The sequence below is a fragment of the Bubalus kerabau genome, unplaced genomic scaffold, assembly GCF_029407905.1.
Source record: "Bubalus kerabau isolate K-KA32 ecotype Philippines breed swamp buffalo unplaced genomic scaffold, PCC_UOA_SB_1v2 scaffold_26, whole genome shotgun sequence".
NCBI lineage: Eukaryota > Metazoa > Chordata > Mammalia > Artiodactyla > Bovidae > Bubalus > Bubalus kerabau.
The window spans coordinates 7,589,590-7,610,788 of NW_026577880.1; positions in this window are offsets into that span (position 1 = coordinate 7,589,590).

The window sequence follows — 21,199 nt, forward strand, 5'->3', positions numbered from 1 at the left end:
CTGGACTTCCCTAGGCCAGTTGAAGAGGAAGCCTGAATTCCCGGTTGTAACTCGAGAATCCCGCCCCAACTCAAGAAAAACCACGTGGTTCCCCCGTCATCGAAAGATGAGGCCCTTGCCCGCTACAGCGTCTCAAGAGAAGTCCCACGTTCCGTATTGAAGAGCGAAAAGTTATTTGGAACCCTTGATGCGACCCCAAAAGTTCCCCGACATACCAGTCTCACTTGAGGAGAACACCGAGGTTCCCGGCACCACTTCATCTGAGACTCTTCTCCCCTCTTGATCGCGACAGGAGGTTCGATTCCCCTGCTTTTTCTGGAAGGCGTTCCCGACCTTCCTGGCGCACATCAAGATGAGGCCAGTCTCACGAGGAAATTCGAGACATAGCCTCGTGGGTGGTGCCACATGCCAAAAGACCCCAATTCCCTGGTCCGCTCTTGATAAGAACCCGATGGCAGAACCCAACTCGAAGGCAATCCTGTGGAACAAGGCACAACACGAAGGGGCAGTGACACCCCAGTGCATCGTCCAGAAAAACCCGCAAGTTCCACATACAAATCGACAAGTGGCCTGTCACCCCATGAACAACGCGAGAGTCAAGCGGAGTTCCATTTCTCCACACAAGACGAGGCCTGACTCTCCTGTCCCAACTCTGCAGGGACTCTGCGATCCGAGTCAGATCCGGCGCATTCGAAGCCAGGAGAGGAACCCTGTGGTTCCTGCCTCAACTTGTCATGAGGCCCTCTTCCATTGCACCAAACCCAGTGGAGTTCCGAGAGGCCCCTCCCAACTCCACAGTGACCCTGACTTCTCAGAGGCACGCTCAGAAGCTTCCTGAGGTCACTGGCACAAGTCGATGGAACCCAGGGTTTCCTGCTGCAACCCAAGAAAGACCTCGAGAGTCCTTCTTTAACACGTTTTCAGGCCCAATTCCCCTACCATGACTCGAGAACAATGACGGGCTCCCTCTCACCACGTGCATAGAGACCTGACTGCCCTGGCACCACATGAGAGGCTCACTGAGCTCCCAGTCTTACTTCGTGAGAAACCCCACACTAGCGCCACAGCTCGAGAAAACCTACGAGACGCCCCAGTCATCGGGAGATGAGGGCCTTCTTTTCCTGCATTGCCTGGAGAGCAATCCCGTGTCCTCCCTCCAAACACCAGAGGAGGTTTGACTCCCTTTAAGCCACTCAGTGGGCTCCAAGACATACCCGTCCGACTCGAGAGGAGAGCAGAGTCCTTTGCTTCCCCTCGAGATGAGGCCTGACTCCAGGGTGAGTCTGGAATGCAACCCCGAGATTCCTGTCGCCCCTTGACATGAACATTAGGTCCTGCACACAAGCCTTGGTGGGGTCTCTTTTGCCTTCAGTGACTAGAGCGCACCTCCAGCTCTTCCTCGAATCTCGAATGGAAGATAAGACTTTTGTGGGCCAACACAAGAGGAAGCATGAATTCCCTGTGGTAACTCAAATATCCCACCGCAACTAGAGAAAAACCAAGTGGTTCCCCAGTCATTCCAAGATGAGGCCCTTGCCCGCTGGAGCACCCCAAGAGAAGTCCCACGTTCCAATTTGAAGAGCGAAACGGTACTTGGAACGCGTTATGCGACCCCAAAAGTTACCCGACATACCTGTCTCACTTGAGGGAAACACCGAGGTTCCCAGCAGCACAACATCTGAGCCACTTCTCCCCTCCTGATCGCCACAGGAGGGTCGATTCCTCTGCTTTGTCTGGAAGGGTTTCATGACCTTCGCGGCACACCTCAGGATGAGGCCGGTTTCATGAGGAAATTCGAGACTAGCCACGTGGGTGGTGCCAAATGCTGAACGACCCCGATTTCCCAGGCCGCTCTTCATAAGAACACGATGCCCGGACACCTCTTCGAAGGCAACCCTGTGGATGAAGACACAAAACGAAGGGTCACTGACACCCCCATGCATCGTCTGGAAAAACCTGCAGATTCCACACACAGTTTGACAAGGGGCCTGAAACCCTATGAACAACTCGAGAGGCAAGCGGAGTTCCATTCCTCAGAAAAGACATAGCCTGACTCTCCTGTCCCAACTCTGCAGGGACACTACGATCAGAGTCAGAATTGGAGAGGAAGCCTGAGGTTCCTGCCTCCCCTCGAGGTGAGGCCCTCTTCCATTGCGACAAACCCAGTGGAGTACCAAGAGGCCCCGCCAAATTCACAGCGTCCCTCACCTCTCAGAGGCACCCTGGGAAGTTTCCTCAGGTCCCCGGCAGAAGTCGGGGGCAACGAGGGTTTCCCTCTGCAACCCTAGAAAGACCGCGAGAGTCCTTCTTCAACGCGTCTCGAGGCCCTGGTCCCCTCCCATGACTCGAGAACAATGACGCGCTGCTTCTCGCCACGTGCATGGAGACATGACTTCCCTGGGGCCGCACGAGAGGCTCCCTGAGATCCTCGTCGTGCCTCGGGAGAAAACCCCCACGGGTGCCGCAGCTCGAGGAAACCCCTGAGATGCCACCGTCCTCGCGAGGTGAGGGCCTTCTTTTCCTGCCGGGCCTGGAGAGTAATCACGAGTCCTCTCTCAAAAGTGAAGAGGAGGCTGGACTCCCTTGAGGCCACTCAGGGGGCACCAAGATATCCGCATCGCGACTCGGGAGGAGAGTGGATCCTTTGCTTCCCCTCGAGGCGAGGCCTGACTCCCCGGGGGAGCATGGGATGCAACCCCGAGTTCCTTGTCTTCCCTGGAGAGGAGCACTAGGTCCTGGACACACGCCTAGATGAGGTCTCTTTGGCCCTGCAGTGACTCGAGCGCAACCCTCAGCTTTGCCTCGCAACCCGAGGGGAAGATTGGGCTTCCCAGGGCCAACCCAAGGGAAAGGCTGAGATCCCCGTCGTAACTCGAGAATCCCGCCGCAACTCGAGAAAAACCACGTGGTTCCCACCTCTTGGCAAGATGAGGCCCTTGCCCACGAGGGCGTCTCAAGGGAAGTCCCCTGTTCCGCCCTGAATGGTGAAACGGTCCCTGACAGCCTTCCTGCGACCCCCAAAAGTCCCCCGACACGCCGGGGTCCCCCGAGGGGAACACCGAGAGTCTCGGCACCGCTTCCTCTGAGCCCCTTCTCCCCTCCTGATCGCGACAGGAGAGGCGATTCCCCTGCGTGGTCTGGAAGGGGTTCCCGGCCTTCCCGGCGCACCTCAGGATGAGGCCGGTCTCACGAGGAAATTCGAGACGAGCCACGTGGGTGGGACCACATGCCGAACGCCCCCGATTCCCCGGTCCGCCCTTGAGAAGGACCCGAGGCCCGGACCCCTCTTCGAAGGCAACCCTGTGGGGGAAGGCACAACACGAAGGGGCACTGCCACCCCCGGGCATCGTCCGCAAAGACCCGCGGGTTCCACACACAGCTCGACGAGGGGCCTGAGACCCCCTGAGCAACTCGAGAGGCCAGCGGGGTTCCCTTCCTCAGACAAGACGAGGCCTGACTCTCCTGTCCCAACTCTGCAGGGACCCTGCGGTCGGAGTCCGAAACGGAGAGGAAGCCTGAGGTTCCTGCCTCCCCTCGAGGTGAGGCCCTCTTCCGTTGCGCCAGACCCAGCGGAGTCCCGAGGGGCCCCGCCACCTCCACAGGATCCCTCGCCTCTCAGAGGCACCCTGGCAAGTTCCCTAAGGTCCCCGGCAGAAGGCGAGGGACACGAGGGTTTCCCGCCGCCCCCCGAGAAAGACCTCGAGAGTCCTTCTTCAACGCGTCTCGAGGCCCTAGTCCCCTCCCGTGACTCGAGAGCCAGGACGCGCTCCCCCTCGCCACACGCATGGAGACCTGACTTCCCTGGCGCCGCACGAGAGGCTCCCTGAGATCCTCGTCGTGCCTCGGGAGAAAACCCCCACGGGCGCCGCAGCTCGAGGAAACCCCTGAGACGCCCCCGTCCTCGCGAGCTGAGGGCCTTCTTTTCCTGCATGGCCTGGAGAGCAATCCCGGGTCCTCTCTCCAAACGGAAGAGGAGGCTGGACTCCCTTGAGGCCGCTCAGGGGGCTCCAAGAGACCCGCGTCGCGACTCGAGAGGAGAGCGGAGTCCTTGGCTTCCCCTCGAGACGAGGCCTGACTCCTAGGGGGAGCCTGGAATGCAACCCCGAGATCCCTGCCTTCCCTGGAGAGGAATATTAGGTCCCGGACACACGCCTAGGTGAGGTCTCTTCAGCCCTGCATTGACTCGAGCGCAACCCCCAACTTTCCCTCGCAACCCGAGGGGAAGATTGGGCTTCCCAGGGCCAACCCAAGGGGAAGGCTGAGATCCCCGTCGTAACTCGAGAATTCCGCCGCAACTCGAGAAAAACCACGTGGTTCCATCGTCTTCGCAGCATGAGGCCCTTGCCCGCCACAGCGTCTCAAAAGAAGTCCCACGTTCCTACTGAAGTGCAAAACGGTACTTGGCAGCCATCATGGCACCCCCAAAGTTCCCCAACTTACAGGCCTCACTCGAGGGTAACACCCATGTTCCCCGCACCACCTCATTTGAGCCCCTTCTCCCCTCCTGATTGCAACAGGAGTGTCTTTTCTCCTGCTTTGTGTGGAAGGGGTTACCGATCTTCCCAGCGCACATCAGGATGAGGCCTGTCTCACGAGGAAATTGGAGATGTAGCCTCGTGGGTGGTGCCACATGCGGAAACACCCCATTTCCCGGTCAGCTATTAATAAGAACCCGATGCCCGTACACTTCTTGGAATGCATCCCGTAGGATGAAGGCACAACAAGGAGGGACCCTGAACACCCGTGCATCTTTTGGAAAATTCTGCAGGTTCCACATACAGCTCGACAGGTGACCTGTTACCTCGTGAACAACTCGAGAGGCAAGCTAAGTTTCATTTCTCCACAGAATACGAGGCCTGACTCTCCTGTCCCAACTCTGCAGGAATCCTGAGATCGGAGTCTGAAATGGAGAGGAACCCTGAGGTTCCTTCCTCAACACGAGATGAGGCCCTCTTGTATTATACCACACCCAGTGGAGTCCCTAGAGGCCCCTCCTAACTCCACAGTATCAGTGTCTTCTCAGAGGCACCCTGAGCAACTCCCTGAGGTCACCGGCACAAGTCGAGGGAACACAGGGTATCCTGCCGCAACCCGAGAAAGACCTCAAGAGTCCGTCTTCAACGCGTCTTGAGGACGGATTCCCCTACCATGACTCGAGAGCAATGACACGCTCCCCCTCGCCATGCGCATGGACACCTGACTTCCCTGGCGCCACATGAGAGGCTCCCCGAGCTCCCCGTCATACCTCGTGAGAAACCCCACACTGGCGCCGCAGCTCGGGAAAACCCACCGTCATCGCGAGATTGGGGACTTCTTTTCCTGCCTGACCTGGAGAGCAATCCCTGGTCTTTTCTCCAAACTTCACAGGAGGCTTTACTCCCTTTAGGCCACTCAATGGGCTCCAAGAGATACCTGTCGCGACTTGAGAGGAGAGCAGAGTACTTTGTTTCCCCTCGAGACGAGGCCTTACCTCGGGTGAGTCTGGAATGCAACCCCGAGATCCCTGTTGCCCCTGGAGAGGAACATTATGTCCTGGACAAAAGCCTAGATGAGGTCTATTTTGCCCTACAGTGACTCGAGAGCAACACCCATCTCTCCCTCGCAATTCGAATGGAAGATTGGTCTTCATTGGGCCAACACAAGAGGAAGTCTGAATTTCCCGTTGTAAGTCGAGAATCCCACCGCAACTCTTAAAAACCACGTGGTTCCCCATTCATCGCAATAAGAGGCCTTTGCCCGCTACAGAGTCTCAAGAGAAGTCCCATGTTTCGTCATAAAGTTCGAAATGCTACTTGGCACCCTTGATGCGACCCCAAAAGTTCCCCAATATACCGGTCTCACTCCAAGGGAACACCGAAGTTCCTGGCACCACTTCATTTGAGCCCCTTCTCCGCTCCTGATCACGGCAGGAAGGTCGATCCCCCTGCTTTGTCTAGAAGGGGTTCCCGACCTTCATGGCGCACCTCAGGATGAGGCCAGTCTCACGAAGAAATTCGAGACGTAGCCTCGTGTTGGTGCCACGTGCCAAAAGACCCCGATTTCTCGGTCTTGCTTTTGATAAGAACCCGATGCCCGGACACCTCTTCTAAGGCAACCCTGTGGATGAAGGCACTACACGAGGGGGCACTGGCAACCCTGTTCATCGTCCGGAAAACCCCGCAGGATCCACATACAGCTCCACAACTGGCCTGTCACCCCTTAAACAATGAGAGAGGAAAGCGGAGTTCCCTTCCTCAGACAAGACGAGGCCTGAGTATCCAATCCCAACTCTGCAGGCACGCTTCGATCTGAGTCAGAAATGGAGAGGAAACCTGAGGTTCCTGCCTCAACCCGAGATGAGACCCTCTTCCATTAAAACAAACCCAGTGGAGTCCCGAGAGGCCCCTCCCATCTCCACAGTATCCCTGACTTCTCATAGGCATTCTGAGAAGCTCCTTGAGGCCACCGGCAAAAGTCGAGGGAAATAAGGGTTTCCTGCCACAACCGAAGAAAGACCTCGAGAGTCCTTCTTCAATGTGTCTTGGGGTCAGATTCCCCTACCATAGCTCGAGAGCAATAATGCGCTCCCCCTCGCCACGCACATGGAGACCTGACTTCCCTGGCGCCACACGAGAGGCTCCCTGAGCTCCCCGTCGTACCTCGTGTGAAACCCCACACTGGCGCCGCAGCTCGAGAAAACCCACAAGATCCCTCCGTCATCGCGAGATGAGGGCCATCTTTTCCTGCATGGCCTGGAGAGCAGTCCCAAGTCCTCTCTCCAAACTTCACAGGAGGCTTGACTCCCTTTAGGCCACAAAGTGGGCTCCAAGAGGTGCCCGTCGCGACTCGAAAGGAGAGCGGAGTCCTTTGCTTCCCTTCGACATGAGGCCTGACTCCCTGGGTGAGTCTGGAATGCAAACCTGAGATCCCTGTGGCCCTTGGAGAGGAACATTAGGTCCTGGACACAAGCCTAGATGAGGTCTCCTTTGCCCTGACGTGACTCGAGCGCAACCCCCAGCTCTCCCTCGCAACTCGAATGGATGATTGGACTTCCCTGGCCCAACACAAGAGGAAGCCTGAAATCCCCGTCGTAACTCGAGAATCCTGCCGCAACTCGAGAAAAACCACGTGGCTCCCCCGTCATCGCAAGATGAGCCCCTTGGCCGCTACAGCGTATCAAGAGAAGTCCCACGTTCCATCCTGAAGTACAAAACGGTACTTGGCACCCTTGATGCGACCCCCAAAGTTCCCTGACATACCGGTCTCACTCGAGGGAAACACCAAAGTTCACGGCACCACTTCCTGTGAGCCCCTTCACCCCTCCTGCTCGCGACAGAAGGGTCGATTCCCATGTTTTGTCTGCAAGGGGTTCCCGACGTTCCCCGCGAACCTCCAGATGAGGCCGGTCTCATGAGGAAATTCGAAAAGTAGCCTCATGGTTGGTGCCATATGCTGAAAGATCCCGAATTCCCGGTCCACTCTAGATAAGAACCTGACGCCCGGACATCTCTTCGAAGGCAACCCTGTGGATGAAGGCACAACACGAAGGGACACTGACATCCCCATGCATCGTCTGGAAAAACCCGCAGATTCCACTCACAGCTCCAAATGTGGACTGTCACCCCGTGAACAACTCGAGAGGCAAGTGAAGTTGCATTCCTTCACACATGACGAGGCCTTACTCTCCTGTCCCAACTCTTCAGGGACCCTGCAATTGGAGTCAGAAATGGAGAGGAACCCTGAGGTTCCTGCCTCAACTAGAGAAGAGGCCCTCTTCCATTGAACCAAACTCAGTGGTGTCCCGAGAGGCCCCTCCCAACACCACAGTATCCCTGAATTCTCAGAGGCTCCCTGAGAAGCTACCTGAGGTCACTGGCACAAGTCGAGGGAACCCAGAGTTTCCTGAAGTAACCCGAGAAAGACTTGGAGAGTCCTTTTTCAACGTCTCTTGATGCCCGATTCCCCTACCATGACTCCAGAGCAAGGACGCGCTCCCCTCGCCACAAGCAGGAAAACTGACTTCCCTAGTACCACACAAGAGGCTCCCTGAGTACCCCATCGTACCTCGTGAGAAAACCCACACTGGCGCCGCAGTTCGAGAAAAACCACAAGATGCCCCCGTCAAGGAGAGATGGGGGCCTTCTTTTCCTGCCTGACCTGGAGAGCAATTCCTGGTCCTCTCTCCAAACTTCACAGGAGTATTGACTCCCTTTAGGCCACTCAGTTGGGTCCAAGAAATACCCGGTGCGACTCGAGAGGAGAGCGGAGTCCTTTGCTTCCCTGGAGACGAGGCCTGACTCCCCGGGTGAGTTTGGAATGCAACCCCGAGATCCATGTCACCCCTGGAGTGGAACATTATGTCCTAGACACAAGCCTAGATGAGGTCTATTTTGCCCTACAGTGACTCGAGAGCAACCTCCATCTCTCCCTCACAATTTGAATGGAAGATTGGTCTTCCCACGGTCAACACAAGAGGAAGTCTGAATTTCCCATCGTAATTCGAGAATTCAGCCTCAAGTCTTAAAAACCATGTGGTTCCCCCTTCATCGCAATATGAGGCCCTTGCCAGCTAGAGTCTCAAGAGAAGTCCCACGTTCCATCTTAAAGTTCGAAATGCTACTTGGCACCCTTGATGCGACCCCAAAGTTCCCCAACATACCGGTCTCACTCCAGGGGAACACCGAAGTTCCCGGTGTCTCCAGGGAAGTCCCATGTTCCGCCCTGAAGGGTGAAACGGTACTTGACACCCTTGATGCGACCGCAAAAGTTCCCCGACACGCTGGGTTCCCTCGAGGGGAACACCGAGGGTCCCGGCACCACTTCATCTGAGCCCCTTCTCCCCTCCTGATCACGACAGGAGAGTCGATTCCCCTGCTTTGTCTGGAAGGGGTTCCCGGCCTTCCTGGCGCACCTCAGGATGAGGCCGGTCTCAGGAGGAAATTCGAGACTAGCCACGTGTGAGGTGCCACGTGCCGAACGACTCCGATTTTCCGGTCTGCTCTTGATAAGAACCCGATGCCCGGACACGTCTTCGAAGGCAACCCTGTGAGTGAAGGCATAACACGAAGGGGCACTGACACCCCCGTGCATCATCCGGAAAAACCCGCAGGGTCTACACACAGCTCGACAAGGGGCCTGAGACTCCTGGAACAACTCAAGAGGCAACCAGAATTCCATTCCTCAGACAAGACGAGGCATGACTCCTGTCCCAACCCTGCAGGGACCGTGCAGTCGGAGTCCGAAACCGAGAGGAAGCCTGAGGTTCATGCCTCCCCTCGAGATGAGGCCCTCTTCCATTGCGCCGAACCCAGCAGAGTCCCGAGAGGCCCTGCCAACTACACAGCATCCCTCACCTCTCAGAGGCACCGTGGGAAGTTCACTAAGGTCCCCTGCAGAAGTCGAGGGAAACGAGGGTTTCCCGCCACAACCCGAGAAAGACCTCGAGAGTCCTTCTTCAACGCCTCTTGAGGACCTAGCCGTTTCCCATGGCTCGAGAGTGATGACCAGCTCCCCCTCGCCATGCGCATGGGGACCTGACTTCCCTGGCGCCGCACGAGAGGCTCCCTGAGGTCCTCGTCGTGCCTCGTGAGAAAACCTCCATGAGCGCAGCAGCCTGAGGAAACCCATGAGACTCCCCCGTCATCGCGAGATGAGGGCCTTCTTTTCCTGCCTGGCCTGGAGAGCAATCCCGGGTCCTCTCTCCAAACTGAAGAGGAGGCTCGACACCCTTGAGTCCACTCAGTGGGCTCCAAGAGAACCGTGTCGCGGCTTGAGAGGAAAGCGGAGTCCTTTGCTTCCCCTCCAGGCGAGTCCTGACCCCCCGGGGAATCTGGAATGGAAACCCGTGATCCCTGTCTTCCCTTGAGAGGAATATTAGGTCCTGGACACATGCCTCGATGAGGTCTCTTTGGCCCTGTAGTGACTCGAGCAGAACCCCCAGCTTTCCATCGCAACTCGAATTGAAGATTGGGCTTCCCAGGGCCAACCCAAGAGGAAGCCTGAAATTCCTGTCGTTTTCGAGAATCCCGATGCAACTCTAGAAAAACGACGTGGTTCCAACGTCTTCACAGGATGAGGCCCTTGCCCTCTATATCGTCTCCAGGGAAGTCCCATGTTCCGTCCTGAAGTGGGAAACGGTACTTGGCTCCCTTGATGCGACCCCTAAAGTTCCCTGAAACGCCGGGTTCCCTCGAGTGGAACACCGAGGGTCCCGGCACCACTTCATCTGAGCCCCATCTCCCCTCCTGATCGCGACAGGAGAATCGATTCCCCTACTTTGTGTGGAAGGTGTTCCCGGCCTTCCCGGCGCACCTCAGGATGATGCTGGTCTCACGAGGAAATTCGAGATGAGCCACGTGGGTGGTGCCACATGCCGAATGACCCCGATTTCCCGGTCCGCTCTTGAAATGAACCCGATGCCCGGACACCTCTTTGAAGGAAACCCTGTGGGGGAAGGCACAAAACGAAGGGGCACTGACACCCCCATGCATCTTCTGGAAACACCCGCAGGTTCCACTAACAGCTTGTCAAGGGCCCTGAGACCCCCTGAACGACTCGAGAGGCAAGCAGAGTTCCGTTACTCAGACAAGACGAGGCCTGACTCTCCTGTCCCAACTCTGCAGGGACCCTGCGGTCGGAGTCAGAAATGGAGAGGAAGCCTGAGGTTCCTGCCTCCAATCGAGATGAGGCCCTCTTTCATTTCGTCAAACCTAGTGGAGTCCCGAGAGGCCCCTCTAACTCCTCAGTATCCCTCACCTCTCAGAGGCACCTGGGAAGTTCCCTAAGGTCCCCTTAGAGGTCGATGGAAACGAGTGTTTCCCGCCCCAACCCAAGAAAGACCTTGAGAGTCCTTCTTAAATGCCTCTTGAGGCCCTAGTCCCTCCCATGACTCGAGAGCAATGACGCGATCTGCCTGGCCACACGCATGGAGTCAGGCTTCTCTGGCGCCGCACGAGAGGCTCCCTGAACTCCCCATCATATCTCGTGAGAAACCCCACACTGGCGCCGCAGCTCGAGAAAACCTATGAGACGCCCCCGTCATCACGAGAGGAGGGCCATCTTTAACTGCATGGTATGCAGATCAAGCGTGAACCTTCTGTCCAAGCTACACAGGACGCTTGACTCCCTTTAGGCCACTCATTGGGCTCCAAGAGTTACGCGTCGCGACTCGAGAGGATAGTGGAGTCCTTTGCTTCCACTCGAGACGAGGCGTGACCCACCGGGTGAGACTGGAATGCGACCCCGATATCCCTGTCGCCCCTGGAGAGGGACATTACGTCCTGGACCCAAGCCTAGATGAGGACTCTTTGCCCTGAAGTGACTCGAGAGCAACCCCCAGCTCTCTCTGACAAGTTGAATGGAAGATTGGACTTCCTGGGCCAACACAAGAGGAAGCCTGAATTCCCCATTGTAACTCGAGAATCCCGCCTCAACTCGAGAAAAACCACGTGTTTCCCTCGTCATCGCAATATGAGGCCCTTGCCCGCTACAGCATCTCCAGAGAATTCCCACGTTCCGTCTTGAAGTGCGAAACTGTACTTGGCACCCTTGATGCGACCTCAAAAGTGCCGTGACATACTGGTCTCACTCGAGGGGACCACCGAGGCTCCCGGCACCACTTCATCTGAGCCCTTTCTCCCCTTCTGATTGCGACCGGTGGGTCGATTCCCCTGCTTTGTCTGCAAGGGGTTCCCGAGCTTCCCGGCGCACCTCAGGATGAGGCCGGTCTCCCGAGGAAATTCGAGACGTAGCCTCGTGGGTGGTACCACATGCTGAAAGACCCCAATTTTCCGGTACGCTCTTGAAAAGAACCCGATGCCCGGAAACCTCTTTGAAGGCAACCCTGTGGATGAAGGCACAACACGAAGGGGCACTGACACCCCCGTGCATCGTCCAGAAAAACCCGCAGGTTCCACACTCAGCTCAACAAGTGGCCTGTCACTCCGTGAACAACTCGAAAGGCAAGGGGAAATCCATTCCTCCACAGAAGACGAGGCGTGACTGTCTTGTCCATACTCTGCAGGTACCCTGCGACCCGAGTCAGATATGGAGAGGACCCCTGAGGTTCCTGCCTCCATTCGAGATGAGGCCCTCTTCGATTGCACCAAACCCAGTTGAGTAACGAAAGGCCCCTCCCAAATCCACAGTGTGCCTGACTTCTCAGAGGCACCCTTAGAAGTTGCCTGAGGTCACCGACACAAATCAAGGGAACCCAGGGTTCCCTGCCGCAACCCGAGAAAGACCTCAAGAGTCCTTCTTCAATGCGTCTTGAGGCCCGATTCGCCTACTATGACTCGAGAGCAATCACGCACTCCCCTTCACCACACGCACGGAGACCTGACGTCCCTAGCACCACACGAGAGGCTCTCTGAGCTCCCCGTTGTACCTCGTGAGAAATCTGATACTGGCGCCGCAGCTGGAGAAAACCCACGAGATGCCCCCGTCATCGCGAGATGAGGGCCTTTTTTCCTGCATGGCCAGGAAAACAATCCCGAGTCATCTCCAAACTCCATAGGAGGCTTCACTCCCTTTACGCCACGCAGTGGGCTCCAAGAGATACCTGTCGCGACTCGACAGGAGAGCGGAGTCCTTTTTTTCCCCTCAAGACGAGGCCTGACTCCCCGGGTGAGTCGAGAATGCAACCCTGAGATCCCTGTTGGCCCAGTAGTGGAACACTAGGTCCTGGACACAAGCGTAGATGAGGTCTATTTTGCCCTGCAGTGACTGGAGAGCAATCCCCAGTTCTAACTTGCAACTCGAATGGAATACTGGATTTTCCTGGCGCCATACAAGAGGCTCCCTGAGATCCCCGTGGTACTTCATGAGACACCCCACACTGGCGCCGCAGCTCGAGAAAACCCACGAGACGCCACCGTCATCTCGAGATGAGGGCCTTCTTTTCCTGCATGGCCTGGAGTCCAATCCCGAGTCCTCTCTCCAAACTCCACAGGAGGCTTGACTCCCTTTAGTACACACAGTGGGCTCCAAGAGATACCCATCGCGACTCGAGACGAGAGCGGAATTCTTTGCTTACCCTCGAGGTGAGAACTGACTCCCCGGATGAGTCTGGAATGCAAACCCGAGATCCCTGTCGCCCCTGGAGAGCAACGTTAGATCCTGGACACAAGCCTAGATTAGGTCTCTTTTGCCCTGCAGTGACTCTAGCGCAATCCCCAGCTCCCCCTCGCAACCCGAAAGGAAGATTGGATTTCGAGGCCAACAAAAGGAAGCCTAAATTCCTGGTCATAACTCGAGAATCCCGCCGCAACTCGAGCAAAACCACGTGGTTCTCCCGTCATCGCAAGATGAGGCCCTTGCCCGCTACAGCGTTTCAAAAGATGTCCCAGGTTCCGTCTTGAAATGCGAAACGGTACTTGGCACCCTTGATGCGACCCCAAAAGTCCCCCAACACGCCGGTCTCACTCAAGGGGAACACCGAGGTTCCCGGCACCACTTCATTTAAGCCCCTTCTCCCCTCCTGATCGTGACCGGTGGGTCGATTCCCCTGCTTTGTCTGCAAGGGGGCCCGACCTTCCCTGCACAACTCAGGATGAGGCCGGTCTCATGGGGAAATTCGATACGTAGCTTTGTGGGTGGTGCCACTTGCTGAAAGACTCCAATTTCCCGGTCCGCTCTTGATAAGAATCCGATGCTCGGACACCTCTTGGAAGGCAGCCTTGAGTATGAAGGTACAACACGAAGGGGCACTAACACACCTGTGCATCATCTGGAAAAACGGGCAGGTTACACACACAGCTCGACAAGTGGCCTGTCACCTCGAGAACAACTCGAGAGGCAAGAGGAGTCCCATCCTCCAGAAAAGACGAGGCCTGACTCTCCTGTACCAACATGCAGGGACCTTGCGATCTGAGTCAGAAATGGAGAGGAACACTGAGGTTCCTGCTTCAACTCGAGATGAGTCCCTCTTACATTCCACCAAATGCAGAGGAGTCTCGAGAGGCCCCTCCAAACTGCACAGTTTCCCTGACTTCTCAGAGGCACTCTGAGAAGCTCCCTGAGGTCGCAGGCACAAGTCAAGGGAACCCTGGGTTTTATGCAGTGACCCGAGAAAGACCTCGAGAGTCCTTCTTCAACCCGTCTTGAGGCCCGATTACCCTACCATGACTCGAGAGCAATGACGAGCTCCCCCTAGCCATCTCATGGGGACCTGACTTCCCTGGCGCCACACGAGAGGCTCCCTGAGCTCCCTCTCGTACCTCGTCAGAAACCCGGCACTAGCGCGGCAGTCCAGAAAACCCACGAGACGCCGCCATCATCGCGAGATGAGGGCCTTCTTTTCCTGCATGGCCTGGACAGGAATCCCGAGTCCTCTATCCAAACACCACAGGAGGCTTGACTCCCTTTAGGGCACACAGTGGGCTGAAAGAGATACCCATCGCGACTCAAAAGGACAGCGGAGTTCTTTGCTTCCCCTCGAGACGAGGCCTGATTCCCCGGGTGAGTCTGGTATGCAACCCCAAGATCCCTGTCGCCCCTAGGGACGAGCATTAAGTCCTGGACACAAGCCTAGATTAGGTCTATTTTGCCCTGCAGTGACTCGAGAGCAATCCCCAGCTCTCCCTTTAAACTCGAATGGAAGATAGGACTTCCCTGGCCCAACACATGAGGAAGACTGTATTCCCCGTCGAAACTCGAGAATCCCGCCACAACTCGAGAAACGCCACGTGGTTCCCCCGTCATCCCAAGATGAGGCCCTTGCCCCCTACAGCGTCTCAAGAGAAGCCCCACGTTCCGTCTTGAAGTGCGAAACGGTATTGGCACCCTTGATGCGCCCTCAAAAGTTCCTCGACACACCAGTCTGACTCGAGGAGAACACCGAGGTTCCCGGCACCACTACATCTGGGCCCCTTCTCCCCTCCTGATCGCGACAGGAGGGTCGATTCCCCTGTTTTGTCTTGAAGGGGTTCCCACCTTTCCCGGTGCATCTCAGGATGAGGCCGGTCTCACGAGGATATTCGAGACATAGCCACTTGGATGGTGACACATGCCGAAAGACCCCGATTTCCCGGTCCGCTCTTGATAAGATCCTGATGCCCGGACACCTCTTTGAAGATAACCCTTTTGATGAAGGCACAACACTTAGGGGCACTGACACCCCTGGGTATCGTCCGGAGAAACCCGCAGGTACCACACACAGCTCGAGAAGTGACCTGTCACCCCGTGAACAACTGGAGAGGCAAGCAGAGTTCCATTCCTCCACACAAGACGAGGCCTGACTCTCCTGTTCGAACTCTGCAGCGAAACTGCGATCCGAGTCAGATCTGGCCCAGGGGAAGTCAGGAGAGGAAACATGAGTTTCCTGCCTCCACTCGAGATGAGGCCCTCTTCCATTGCACCGAACCCAGTGGAGTCCCGAGAGACCCCTCCCAACTGCACAGTATCCCTGACTTCTCAGAGGCACCCTTAGACCTTCCTGAGATCACCGGCACAAGTCGAGGGAACCAAGGGTTTCCTGCCCCAACCCGTAAAAGACCTCGAGAGTCCTTCTTCAACGCGTCTTGAGGTGCGATTCCCCTACCATGACTCGAGAGCAATGACGCGCTCCCCCTAGCCACGCGCATAGAAACCTGACTTCCCTGGCGCCACAGGAGAGGCTCCCTGAGCTCCCCATTATACCTCGTGAGCAACACCACACTGGAGCCGCAGCTCGAGAATACCCACGAGACGCCTCAGTCCTCACGAGATGAGGGCCTTCTTTTGCTGTATGGCCTGGAGAGCAATCCTGAGTCCTCTCTCCAAACTCCACAGGAGGCTTGACTCATTTTAGGCCACACAGTGAGCTCCAAGATATACCCGTCGCGACTTGACAGGAGAGCGGTGTCCTTGGCTTCCCCTCGAGATGAGGCCTGACTCCCCGGGTGAGTCGAGAATGCAATGCTGAGATCGCTTTCGCCCCAGCAGAGGAACATTAGGTCCTGGACACAAGCCTAGATGAGGTCTATTTGGCCCTGCAGTGTCTCGAGAGCAATCCCCAGTTCTAACTCACAATTCGAATGAAAACTGGACTTCCCTAGGCCAGTTGAAGAGGAAGCCTGAATTCCCGGTTGTAACTCGAGAATCCCGCCCCAACTCAAGAAAAACCACGTGGTTCCCCCGTCATCGAAAGATGAGGCCCTTGCCCGCTACAGCGTCTCAAGAGAAGTCCCACGTTCCGTATTGAAGAGCGAAAAGTTATTTGGAACCCTTGATGCGACCCCAAAAGTTCCCCGACATACCAGTCTCACTTGAGGAGAACACCGAGGTTCCCGGCACCACTTCATCTGAGACTCTTCTCCCCTCTTGATCGCGACAGGAGGTTCGATTCCCCTGCTTTGTCTGGAAGGCGTTCCCGACCTTCCTGGCGCACATCAAGATGAGGCCAGTCTCACGAGGAAATTCGAGACATAGCCTCGTGGGTGGTGCGACATGCCAAAAGACCCCAATTCCCTGGTCCGCTCTTGATAAGAACCCGATGGCAGAACCCAACTCGAAGGCAATCCTGTGGAACAAGGCACAACACGAAGGGGCAGTGACACCCCAGTGCATCGTCCAGAAAAACCCGCAAGTTCCACATACAAATCGACAAGTGGCCTGTCACCCCATGAACAACGCGAGAGTCAAGCGGAGTTCCATTCCTCCACACAAGACGAGGCCTGACTCTCCTGTCCCAACTCTGCAGGGACTCTGCGATCCGAGTCAGATCCGGCGCATTCGAAGCCAGGAGAGGAACCCTATGGTTCCTGCCTCAACTTGTCATGAGGCCCTCTTCCATTGCACCAAACCCAGTGGAGTTCCGAGAGGCCCCTCCCAACTCCACAGTGACCCTGACTTCTCAGAGGCACGCTCAGAAGCTTCCTGAGGTCACTGGCACAAGTCGATGGAACCCAGGGTTTCCTGCTGCAACCCAAGAAAGACCTCGAGAGTCCTTCTTTAACACGTTTTCAGGCCCAATGCCCCTACCATGACTCGAGAACAATGACGGGCTCCCTCTCACCACGTGCATAGAGACCTGACTGCCCTGGCACCACATGAGAGGCTCACTGAGCTCCCAGTCTTACTTCGTGAGAAACCCCACACTAGCGCCACAGCTCGAGAAAACCTACGAGACGCCCCAGTCATCGGGAGATGAGGGCCTTCTTTTCCTGCATTGCCTGGAGAGCAATCCCGTGTCCTCCCTCCAAACACCAGAGGAGGTTTGACTCCCTTTAAGCCACTCAGTGGGCTCCAAGACATTCCCGTCCGACTCGAGAGGAGAGCAGAGTCCTTTGCTTCCCCTCGAGACGAGGCCTGACTCCAGGGTGAGTCTGGAATGCAACCCCGAGATTCCTGTCGCCCCTTGACATGAACATTAGGTCCTGCACACAAGCCTTGGTGGGGTCTCTTTTGCCTTCAGTGACTAGAGCGCACCTCCAGCTCTTCCTCGAATCTCGAATGGAAGATAAGACTTTTGTGGGCCAACACAAGAGGAAGCATGAATTCCCTGTGGTAACTCAAATATCCCACCACAACTAGAGAAAAACCAAGTGGTTCCCCAGTCATTCCAAGATGAGGCCCTTGCCCGCTGGAGCACCCCAAGAGAAGTCCCACGTTCCAATTTGAAGAGCGAAACGGTACTTGGAACGCGTTATGCGACCCCAAAAGTTACCCGACATACCTGTCTCACTTGAGGGAAACACCGAGGTTCCCAGCAGCACAACATCTGAGCCACTTCTCCCCTCCTGATCGCCACAGGAGGGTCGATTCCTCTGCTTTGTCTGGAAGGGTTTCATGACCTTCGCGGCACACCTCAGGATGAGGCCGGTTTCATGAGGAAATTCGAGACTAGCCACGTGGGTGGTGCCAAATGCTGAACGACCCCGATTTCCCAGGCCGCTCTTCATAAGAACACGATGCCCGGACACCTCTTCGAAGGCAACCCTGTGGATGAAGACACAAAACGAAGGGTCACTGACACCCCCATGCATCGTCTGGAAAAACCTGCAGATTCCACACACAGTTTGACAAGGGGCCTGAAACCCTATGAACAACTCGAGAGGCAAGCGGAGTTCCATTCCTCAGAAAAGACATAGCCTGACTCTCCTGTCCCAACTCTGCAGGGACACTACGATCAGAGTCAGAATTGGAGAGGAAGCCTGAGGTTCCTGCCTCCACTCGAGATGAGGCCCTCTTCCATTGCGACAAACCCAGTGGAGTACCAAGAGGCCCCGCCAAATTCACAGCGTCCCTCACCTCTCAGAGGCACCCTGGGAAGTTCCCTAAGGTCCCCGGCAGAAGGCGAGGGACACGAGGGTTTCCCGCCGCCCCCCGAGAAAGATCTCGAGAGTCCTTCTTCAACGCGTCTCGAGGCCCTAGTCCCCTCCCGTGACTCGAGAGCCAGGACGCGCTCCCCCTCGCCACGCGCATGGAGACCTGACTTCCCTGGCGCCGCACGAGAGGCTCCCTGAGATCCTCGTCGTGCCTCGGGAGAAAACCCCCACGGGCGCCGCAGCTCGAGGAAACCCCTGGGACGCCCCCGTCCTCGCGAGCTGAGGGCCTTCTTTTCCTGCATGGCCTGGAGAGCAATCCCGGGTCCTCTCTCCAATCGGAAGAGGAGGCTGGACTCCCTTGAGGCCGCTCAGGGGGCTCCAAGAGCCCCGCGTCGCGACTCGAGAGGAGAGCGGAGTCCTTGGCTTCCCCTCGAGACGAGGCCTGACTCCCCGGGGGAGCCTGGAATGCAACCCCGAGATCCCTGCCTTCCCTGGAGAGGAATAGTAGGTCCCGGACACACGCCTAGGTGAGGTCTCTTCGGCCCTGCAGTGACTCGAGCGCAACCCCCAGCTTTCCCTCGCAACCCAAGGGGAAGATTGGGCTTCCCAGGGCCAACCCAAGGGGAAGGCTGAGATCCCCGTCGTAACTCGAGAATCCCGCCGCAACTCGAGAAAAACCACGTGGTTCCCACCTCTTGGCAAGATGAGGCCCTTGCCCGCCACGGTGTCTCAAGGGAAGTCCCCTGTTCCGCCCTGAAGGGCGAAACGGTCCCTGACAGCCATCCTGCGACCCCCAAAAGTCCCCCGACACGCCGGGTTCCCTCGAGGGGAACACCGAGGGTCCCGGCACCGCTTCCTCTGAGCCCCTTCTCCCCTCCTGACCGCGACAGGAGAGGCGATTCCCCTGCGTGGTCTGGAAGGGGTTCCCGGCCTTCCCGGCGCACCTCAGGATGAGGCCGGTCTCACGAGGAAATTCGAGACGAGCCACGTGGGTGGGGCCACATGCCGAACGCCCCCGATTCCCCGGTCCGCCCTTGAGAAGGACCCGAGGCCCGGACCCCTCTTCGAAGGCAACCCTGTGGGTGAAGGCACAACACGAAGGGGCACTGCCACCCCCGTGCATCGTCCGCAAAGACCCGCGGGTTCAACACACAGCTCGACGAGGGGCCGGAGACCCCCTGAGCAACTCGAGAGGCCAGCGGGGTTCCCTTCCTCAGACAAGACCAGGCCTGACTCTCCTGTCCCAACTCTGCAGGGACCCTGCGGTCGGAGTCCGAAACGGAGAGGAAGCCTGAGGTTCCTGCCTCCCCTCGAGGTGAGGCCCTCTTCCGTTGCGCCAGACCCAGCGGAGTCCCGAGGGGCCCCGCCACCTCCACAGGATCCCTCGCCTCTCAGAGGCACCCTGGGAAGTTCCCTAAGGTCCCCGGCAGAAGGCGAGGGACACGAGGGTTTCCCGCCGCCCCCCGAGAAAGACCTCGAGAGTCCTTCTTCAACGCGTCTCGAGGCCCTAGTCCCCTCCCGTGACTCGAGAGCCAGGACGCGCTCCCCCTCGCCACGCGCATGGAGACCTGACTTCCCTGGCGCCGCACGAGAGGCTCCCTGAGATCCTCGTCGTGCCTCGGGAGAAAACCCCCACGGGCGCCGCAGCTCGAGGAAACCCCTGAGACGCCCCCGTCCTCGCGAGCTGAGGGCCTTCTTTTCCTGCATGGCCTGGAGAGCAATCCCGGGTCCTCTCTCCAAACGGAAGAGGAGGCTGGACTCCCTTGAGGCCGCTCAGGGGGCTCCAAGAGACCCGCGTCGCGACTCGAGAGGAGAGCGGAGTCCTTGGCTTCCCCTCGAGACGAGGCCTGACTCCCCGGGGGAGCCTGGAATGCAACCCCGAGATCCCTGCCTTCCCTGGAGAGGAATATTAGGTCCCGGACACGCGCCTAGGTGAGGTCTCTTCGGCCCTGCAGTGACTCGAGCGCAACCCCTAGCTTTCCCTCGCAACCCGAGGGGAAGATTGGGCTTCCCAGGGCCAACCCAAGGGGAAGGCTGCGATCCCCGTCGTAACTCGAGAATCCCGCTGCAACTCGAGAAAAACCACGTGGTTCCCACCTCTTGGCAAGATGAGGCCCTTGCCCGCCACGGCGTCTCAAGGGAAGTCCCCTGTTCCGCCCTGAAGGGCGAAACGGTCCCTGACAGCCTTCCTGCGACCCCCAAAAGTCCCCCGACACGCCGGGTTCCCTCGAGGGGAACACCCAGTGTCCCGGCACCGCTTCCTCTGAGCCCCTTCTCCCCTCCTGATCGCGACAGGAGAGGCGATTCCCCTGCGTGGTCTGGAAGGGGTTCCCGGCCTTCCCGGCGCACCTCAGGATGAGGCCGGTCTCACGAGGAAATTCGAGACGAGCCACGTGGGTGGGGCCACATGCCGAACGCCCCCGATTCCCCGGTCCGCCCTTGAGAAGGACCCGAGGCCCGGACCCCTCTTCGAAGGCAACCCTGGGGGGGAAGGCACAACACGAAGGGGCACTGCCACCCCCGGGCATCGTCCGCAAAGACCCGCGGGTTCCACACACAGCTCGACGAGGGGCCTGAGACCCCCTGAGCTACTCGAGAGGCCAGCGGGGTTCCCTTCCTCAGACAAGACGAGGCCTGACTCTCCTGTCCTAACTCTGCAGGGACCCTGCGGTCGGAGTCCGAAACGGAGAGGAAGCCTGAGGTTGCTGCCTCCCCTCGAGGTGAGGCCCACTTCCGTTGCGCCAGACCCAGCGGAGTCCCGAGGGGCCCCGCCACCTCCACAGGATCCCTCGCCTCTCAGAGGCACCCTGGGAAGTTCCCTAAGGTCCCCGGCAGAAGGCGAGGGACACGAGGGTTTCCCGCCGCCCCCCGAGAAAGATCTCGAGAGTCCTTCTTCAACGCGTCTCGAGGCCCTAGTCCCCTCCCGTGACTCGAGAGCCAGGACGCGCTCCCCCTCGCCACGCGCATGGAGACCT